Source organism: Melospiza melodia, chromosome 17 (assembly GCF_035770615.1).
Source record: "Melospiza melodia melodia isolate bMelMel2 chromosome 17, bMelMel2.pri, whole genome shotgun sequence".
Lineage (NCBI taxonomy): Eukaryota > Metazoa > Chordata > Aves > Passeriformes > Passerellidae > Melospiza > Melospiza melodia.
The window spans coordinates 10,034,016-10,041,968 of NC_086210.1; the positions used below are offsets into that span (position 1 = coordinate 10,034,016).

A 7,953-nucleotide genomic window follows, 5' to 3' on the forward strand; every position below is an offset into this window, starting at 1 on the left:
GTTAAAGCTCCAATACCGCAAGATGATCAAAGCGGGACTATCGGTTGGAAAGTTCACCATGTATCGGGAGGCCTTTGAGAAAATTGTTGATGGGCAAGATCCAGGTTGTGTGGTGAATGACGTATATAACGAGTTTCTCGGTATTCTGGGGGAGCCTAGCCAGAGCAAATCTATCTGTAAGGGTCGAAAAAAGCAGGCACCCCGTGGCGAAAAAACATCCAAGACTACACCAAATTGGATGTGTAAAAGAGCTATCAAGAGGGGCAAATTCTTGCGATTTCAGTTGTTGTTCAAGTCACATAGAAGGCGCCTCGCGCGTATCATCTTGGATAGCACGGAAGCCATTCAGTGCCAGGTACCATCGAGCGTTGTCCACGATCACTTTAAGAATAGATGGGATACATCTGGTACATTTGGTGGCCTCTTAGGTTTCCCTCCTTATAAGGAGGCGAACAATGGGGTGTTCGAGGCCCTAATTACAGAGAAAGAGGTGGATAAGAACTTGAAAGAGATGTGTAAAACCTCCGCTCCCGGGCCAGATGGGATTACTCTGGGTCAAATTATTGCAAAAGACCCGAGATTTTCCCGGTTGACTGAGATCTTCAACCTCTGGCTTATTACCGGTACAATTCCAGATGCGCTGCGGGACTGCAGGACAGTCTTGATACACAAGTCTTCAGATGTAGAGAAGCTTGGTGATATCAATAACTGGAGGCCTATCACTATTGGTTCAATGGTGATTAGGCTATTTTCCAGGATCGCCACGGCGAGGCTGTCCAAAGCTTGTCCCATTAACCCCCGGCAACGGGGTTTTATTTGCGCATCAGGTTGTGCCGAGAACCTCAAGTTGTTACAACTTGTGGTAAAAACAGCAAAAGGAGAGCACAAACATCTGGGGGTCGTGTTCGTGGACATCGCTAAGGCATTTGACACCGTGTGTCATGAGCATGTATTTGAGGGTCTGGTCCAGAGAGGTGTGGATTCACACGTGATTGATTTAGTGAGGGAAATGTATCGTGATGTCAGGACGTACATTTCCGTTGGAAGGGGAAGAACAGACCCCATATACATTCGCTCAGGTGTCAAACAGGGCAACCCTATGTCACCTCTGCTGTTTAATTTAGCGATGGACCCCCTTCTATGTAAACTTGAATGTGAAGGTGAAGGTTTCCATCATGGGGGTTGGAAAACTACGGCCATGGCATTTGCCAATGACCTAGTGCTCCTGAGTGATTCCTGGGAAGGCATGTGTTGTAACATCAAAATTCTGGAGGCCTTTTGTAATCTTACTGGCCTCAGTACGAAGGGTGAAAAATGTCACTTTTACACTTTGGCTTTTACATCAAGCCAACAAGGGACTCATATACTATCAATGATTGTCCCGCATGGGTAATAAACGGATCCCCTCTTAACATGATCGACCCAGGTTCCTCAGAAAGATATCTTGGCACATGGGTAGACCCCTGGACTGGCTTCGCAGACCCTAGATTATCAGAGAAGCTAACTGATTGGCTCCATCGAATTGGTTGTTCGCCTTTAAAACCTCTCCAGAAAGTCAATATACTCAGGACTTATACTACTCCGAGACTGATATATTTGGCTGACCATACTGAGGTTAAGGTGGGCCTCCTTGAATCCCTTGACCAGTTGATTCGTAATACAGTCAAGGAATGGCTTCATCTTCCACAAAGTACGTGTGATGCGATCTTGTACTCGAGTTTCAAAGATGGTGGTTTAGGTCTCATCAGATTGGTGGCGCTCATTCCAAGTATACAGGCGAGAAGACTGCATAGATTGGCACAGTCTTTGGATGAGACTCTTGTGAATTATTTGAAGGAAATCCATCTGGAACGGTTATTTGAAAGATTGTGGCTAAAAGCAGGGGGGACACAAGAGTCCGTCCCATCAATTTGGGAGCCTCTACCGGCGGTAGAGTTGGGGGGTGATGATGAAGCCCGGCTTGAATGGGAAGCACCCGCTCCTAAAATTTGCTATCCAAAACCGTGTAATTGGAGGAAATTAGAATTTCAAAAGTGGATCCACCTGGTATCCCAGGGTCATGGAATTGAAAATTTTGAAAATGATGAGATCAGTAATGCCTGGATAAGGTGGTTTGGGGGCATACCTCACCGAAAATTAATCACGGCCCTACAATTAAGAGCCAATGTCTACCCGACAAGGGAATTCCTTGCTAGGGGTAGACAGGAGAATGTTGTTCAATCCTGCCGACATTGTGGAGCTAGATATGAGACCGTGGCCCACATTGTCGGCAACTGCGCCATCACTCAGGAAGCCAGGATTAAGAGACATAACGCCATCTGTGAAACTTTTAGCGAAGAGGCGAAGAGGGAGTGTTGGGCAGTAGACGAGGAGCCACACATTAGGGATGAGGCAAACGAATTGTTTAAACCGGATTTGATCTTTGTTAAAGGGTCTAAAGCAGTCGTGGTTGATGTGACAGTGAGGTACGAGCACTCTGAAATCTCATTGAGTGAAGCCGCCTCGGAAAAGGCCAAGAAATATCAGCGCCTTCATAAGCAGATCGAACAATTGACGAATGCAAAGGAAATTGAATATGTTGGCTTCCCCATGGGAGCCTGTGGCAAATGGTTAGGCAAGAATACTGAGTTGCTGACCGCCCTTGGTCTCTCTAAAACGAGGCTAGAGAGAACCGCGAGGGCCCTAGCATCTAAAGTACTCTTTGCCTCTGTCGATATTGCACATATTTTTGTAAGCAAAGCTATATCGACTGTATCTGTAAATACATTGTAAATAAACAAGGCCCCTCCCCTTGGCTGGGTCCGCTGGACAGTGGAATCGGTTTTGGGTTCCCTCATAACCGCGTCTTAGCCCATATTTGGGTTAAAAATTCTGATTTGGACATCAGGTGGACGGGCCACCTTACTTAACCCGGAAAAGGAACATATACAGTTTGTATGTGTTTAATAAATAGCCAAATGCCTCGTCATCTAATTAGTGACGCGCATGAATGGATGAACGAGATTCCCACTGTCCCTACCTACTATCCAGCGAAACCACAGCCAAGGGAACGGGCTTGGCGGAATCAGTGGGGAAAGAAGACCCTGTTGAGCTTGACTCTAGTCTGGCGCTGTGAAGAGACATGAGAGGTGTAGAATAAGTGGGAAGCCGGGCACGCGCTCGGCGGTGTGGGGCGACCCACCCGCCGGCGTCCCGGCCATCAGTGAAATACCACTACTCTGATTGTTTTTTCACTTACCCAGTGAGGCGGCGGGGGGCGAACCCCGAGGGGGGCTCTCGCTTCTGGCGCCAAGCGGCCGGTGCGCGCTGGCCACGACCTGCTCCGGGGACAGCGGCAGGTGGGGAGTTTGACTGGGGCGGTACACCTGTCAAAGCATAATGCAGGTGTCCTAAGGCAAGCTCAGGGAGGACGGAAACCTCCCGCGGAGCAGAAGGGCAAAAGCTCGCTTGATCTTGATTTTCAGTACGAATACAGACCATGAAAGCGGGGCCTCATGATCCTTCTGGCTTTTTTGGGTTTTAAGCAGGGGGTGTCAGAAAAGTTACCACAGGGATAACTGGCTTGTGGCGGCCAAGTGTTCAGAGCGACGTCGCTTTTTGATCCTTCGATGTCAGCTCTTCCTATCATTGTGAAGCAGAATTCACCAAGCGTTGGATTGTTCACCCAATAATAGGGAATCTGAGCTTGGTTTAGACTGTCATGAGACAGGTTAGTTTTACCCTTCTGATGATGTACTGTTGCAATAATAATCCTGGGAACCCTTGGGATGGGATGGGATGTGTTATCCCTGAGAGAAGTGAGGCCAATGGAGATCTCTCCCCTGAACACATTGCCTGCAGAACCCCTTCCAGAGCCCAGCTGAAGGCCTGGCCTTTGGGCTGGGATCAGTTTGGTCAGAGGGGTGACCTCCTTTGACCAGGGACACATCCTACTCTAGTGGGGGATGTTGCTGAGCAGGGCTTTGAGGGTCAGGCTGAAATGAATGTGCCAAGGGACAGTGAAGGGGCCTGGGAGGTTCCTCTCCACTCCTGGTGTGTGGCAGAAGAGTCTCACCCTCTCGTCGGTGTCTGTTCTCTGGTGGGACTGAGGCAGCTGTGTGGTGCCCAAATGCTGTGGCAGTTGAGGCAGCTCCCTGGCCCAGGAGAGCCTCAAAGGGCCCGAGGGTCAGGAACCCCCCAGCACTGCATGGGGCTCCTGGGCCATCTGTGGGATGTGTTCTGCCCCAGAACCTGCTCAGTGCAGTCCTGGAGGTCCTTGGGGAAAGGTCCTTGTTAAATGTCTTGGTTTTCTTTTTTATTTTATTTTCATATCTACTTCATGTTCAGGATATGTGGTTCATGACTGTCTGGTTGGGAAAGTCCTAAACCTGATATTCGACACAGTCGTTAAGTGTGCTGGATCCCATTGCTCTTGTCTGTGGCCATCCTGGGAACCCTTGGGATGGGATGGGATGTGTTATCCCTGAGAGAAGTGAGGGCAGTGGAGGTCTCTCCCCTGAGCACATTGCCTGCAGAACCCCTTCCGGAGCCCAGCAGAAGGCCTGGCCTTTGGGCTGGGATCAGTTTGGTCAGAAGGGTGACCTTCTTTGAACAGGGACACGTCCTACTTTAGCAGGGGTGTTCCTCACAATTGGTAATGATTTCAAAGACAGAGCACATCCCTTCTGGGATTTCCTTTCCTTTCTTTGAGCACTAAAGGAGGAATCTCACCCTGGGTTTAGCTACAGGGACAAAAGGCAGAAGCCTTTCTGTGCAGGTGAGTGCCAGTCCTTGCCCACACTCCCTGGAAACGGAACCCTGCCAAGCAGGAAGGAGATCCAGAGGTGAGGGCCTGGTGCAGTCAGATTGAGCAGTCCCACCTGTCCATAAATTCCCATTTCCAAAGGCCTCCAGCCAGTTCTTTGTTATGTTGCCCATCCCCATGCAGATGCCCAGGACCCTGGGATCCCAGGGTGCACAGATGTCCCTGCAGTGGGCTTTTCCCAGCACAGGCCAGGACAGCCTGGAGGAGAGGAAACAAAAAACCAACCTGTAGAAGACCCAAGAAGAGACCCTCAAAAAGAGACTTTACAACAGAGGAGTTCATCATCCTCAGGCAGGATGGGTGGGCTCCCCTTCAAACAAGCAATGTCATTTTCCCACTGACACCAATCCTTTTCTACAGGATGGACAAATAAGGAGTAAATAAAAACCCACGGAATGTGACATAGATGAAAACTTCCAGGAGCCCAGTTGCGAGGTGCGGATGTTCAGGGACATCACACCATGACCAGTATGATCAAGTGAAGCCAAATTTATTATCCCTAAAAAGACTAGATTTATAATAAGTTTCTACTGCCCACGCTTCTCTAGCTAATACATGATTGGTTAATCCTAGCTGTTTACACATCTAAATTAAATGCTGATTGGATCATCTAATTTTTCGTGCATCTTGCTGTGGTTGTCTGGCCCACCCATTGCTTTCTCTTTTTTCTCACTCTCCCAAGCTTGCTGACAAACTTGCTGAGTCCTGATGACTCTTCTTCTTGTATCTTTCTCAAGGATATACTGACCCCATTTCTGAATATGTCCATTATCCATTGTTTGTGAATGTGTTCATTGTCCATTAGTACAAGCAGGCTGGATTGTGCATCGGCCGAATATGGCCATTGTCTAGCAAGAACTCCTCAACCTACAAAAAATCCTCAACACCCCAGAGCCTGACCACGCCCCACAGCCCACCTCAGAAATGAACCACCCAGATTGGGTGGGGGGTCTGATGAAGGAGATGTGTGAGATGGGCCAGATGCTGAAGGAATACACTTCCGCAGCTGGTGAGGAAACCTCCCCCTGCCTCAAAGAGGGAGAGTCTGATGGTGCAGCAGCGGAACCCACAGATGTTACAACTGTCCAAGTTCCAGCTGAACTGCAGAGGCAGTCACAGCCAGCAGCAGTTGCTCTGTGGAAACGAGGAGGTCTAAGATGAAATCAGAGCACCCAGACAAGGATAAGAATGGAGGGCCCTCACAACTCACAGGGGAGCCAATGGTTGAGATCATCACTGAGTCCCTGATGTACAAAAGTCTCTGTAATCTGCACACAGACATTGTACGCACAGGGACGTGAGGCTTATACAACCTGGTTACTCTGGGTCTGGGATCTTATGGGTACAGGTGTCCAGCTGGATGGTGGTGAGGCAAGGAATTTGGGACGCTTGACCCAGGACTCAGGTATCAATCAGATTTTTGTAAGGGAGCAAGGGCTTTTAATAAGTGTCAGAGAGAGGTTTGTTCATAGGGAGAGAATGCAGGAGCAGCACCATAGAATGTGCTGGAAGACTCTTGAAGATGGGATCCAACAGCTGAGAGAAGTGACAGTATTGGAGGTTGTGGAGAGTATTATTAATAATTGGTTAGCTGAGAAAGGCCATACTGACATAATGCCGCTGGTTAAGCTGAAGGAGAAAAGTCAGCAGTCAGCAAGCTGAAAGGAAAGGTCAGCAGTGACCTTGCTGTAACATGAGGATAGGGAGTAGAGATTAGTCCTGAATATATCCTAGGAATATGTAGAAAGTATCAAAAGTAGAACCATAGGAATGTAGAAGTAGGCGTAGGTGCTGATATGTAACTGACCATTCCTGAGCTCAACTTTTGCAATATGTATGAAGCTCATTATTAACTGTATTTAACCCGCTGTACTGATCAATAAAATTGAGCCTGTGATGATCAAATTGATGTCCTGGTTCCCTTCCGCCGACAAATGGTGGAGAATGCGGGCATAACCGAATCTCTGCCCTTTTTCTCGGATTAAAAGAAAAAGGGATTATGCCACGGTCAAGGAAGTTGGGTTTGGGTCCTTGCAGCCAGGACGGTGCCGGAATTTGAAGCACCCTTAAGGTTCACAACGGTGACTTAAGCCAATATGTGTCGCAGGAGCCTGGAGAGCTGCAACAGCGCGCGCTGATTAATAGGTATGGATAGGCAAGCGGCATACGATTTATTTACTGCCTATTTAGAGCGGTGTGGGATAAAAGGGATAGATTTAAAAAAGGAGTTACCAGGGTTATTAGCTTATGGCCATGCTAAGGGTATCTTTTCTAATCCTCATACAGTTCATGAGTTATAAGAGTGGAGGAAGTTTGGGGAAATATTGTGGGATACAGTACTAGACGATGATAAGTCAGCAAAGAAATTCGGGAAGTTACGGTGGGTGGTGTATAACACGTTACTTCAGCAGGTCTCTGAGAGAAAGGCAGCAGAAAGGGCAACAGAAGCTCATAAGAGGAATATAGGGTATGGTCGTGAAGATGATCCCCTGGCACCTTCTGTAACTAAGGTACTTATGCCTAAGAGTCCCCAGCAAAGTGGTGTGGAGGATTTCTCTATAGGCGCAGTGGAACCGTCTGCACCTTTCCTGTCAGAGGGGGAGGGTGAGTCGGATGGTGGGGGTAAGAGCAAACCAGCTTTGCCTCCGCCACCAGCTTCAGGCGGGTCGGATGGTGGGGGTGGGAGCAAGCCAGCTTCGCCTCTGCCGCCAGCTTTGCCTCCGCCGCTTCCCCCGAGTGAGCCGGCTCCGGTTACAGCTTCGGCGGGGGAAGGGCCCATTCCCCCGCCCGAGCCAGCTCCAGCGGGGGGGCTGATTGCCCCCCGCAGGCCCGCTCCACTTGAGTCGGCTCCGGTTTCACTGTCAGCTCCAGCGGGGGAGGGGGGGCTCCCGCTTCCCCCGCGCAAGCCAGCCTCTGCTTCACTGCCCCCCCCGCGCGAAAGCTCGGTGTCTGCACCGAAGCGCCAGCAGCATAGCACCCTTAAAGGGCCAGATCCCATCCCAGGGGCACACCGTGATCCATGGGGGGAGATGGCTAAACAGAGTAGGGAAGCTTGGGCTGCTTTGGCGAAAGAAGTAATGCAAATGGGGGATGGTGAGGCGGTGGAAATAGCTTCTAGTCTTGCATGTCCAGTTACATACACACCACAG

The 7,953-nt window shown here is 49.4% G+C and overlaps 1 pseudogene; it reads left to right on the forward strand.

The window, feature by feature from the left end:
- The window catches only part of LOC134426180 (28S ribosomal RNA), a 7,641-nt pseudogene extending 3,902 nt beyond the window's left edge, over positions 1-3,739 (forward strand).
- The last annotated feature ends 4,214 nt before the right edge of the window (positions 3,740-7,953 follow it).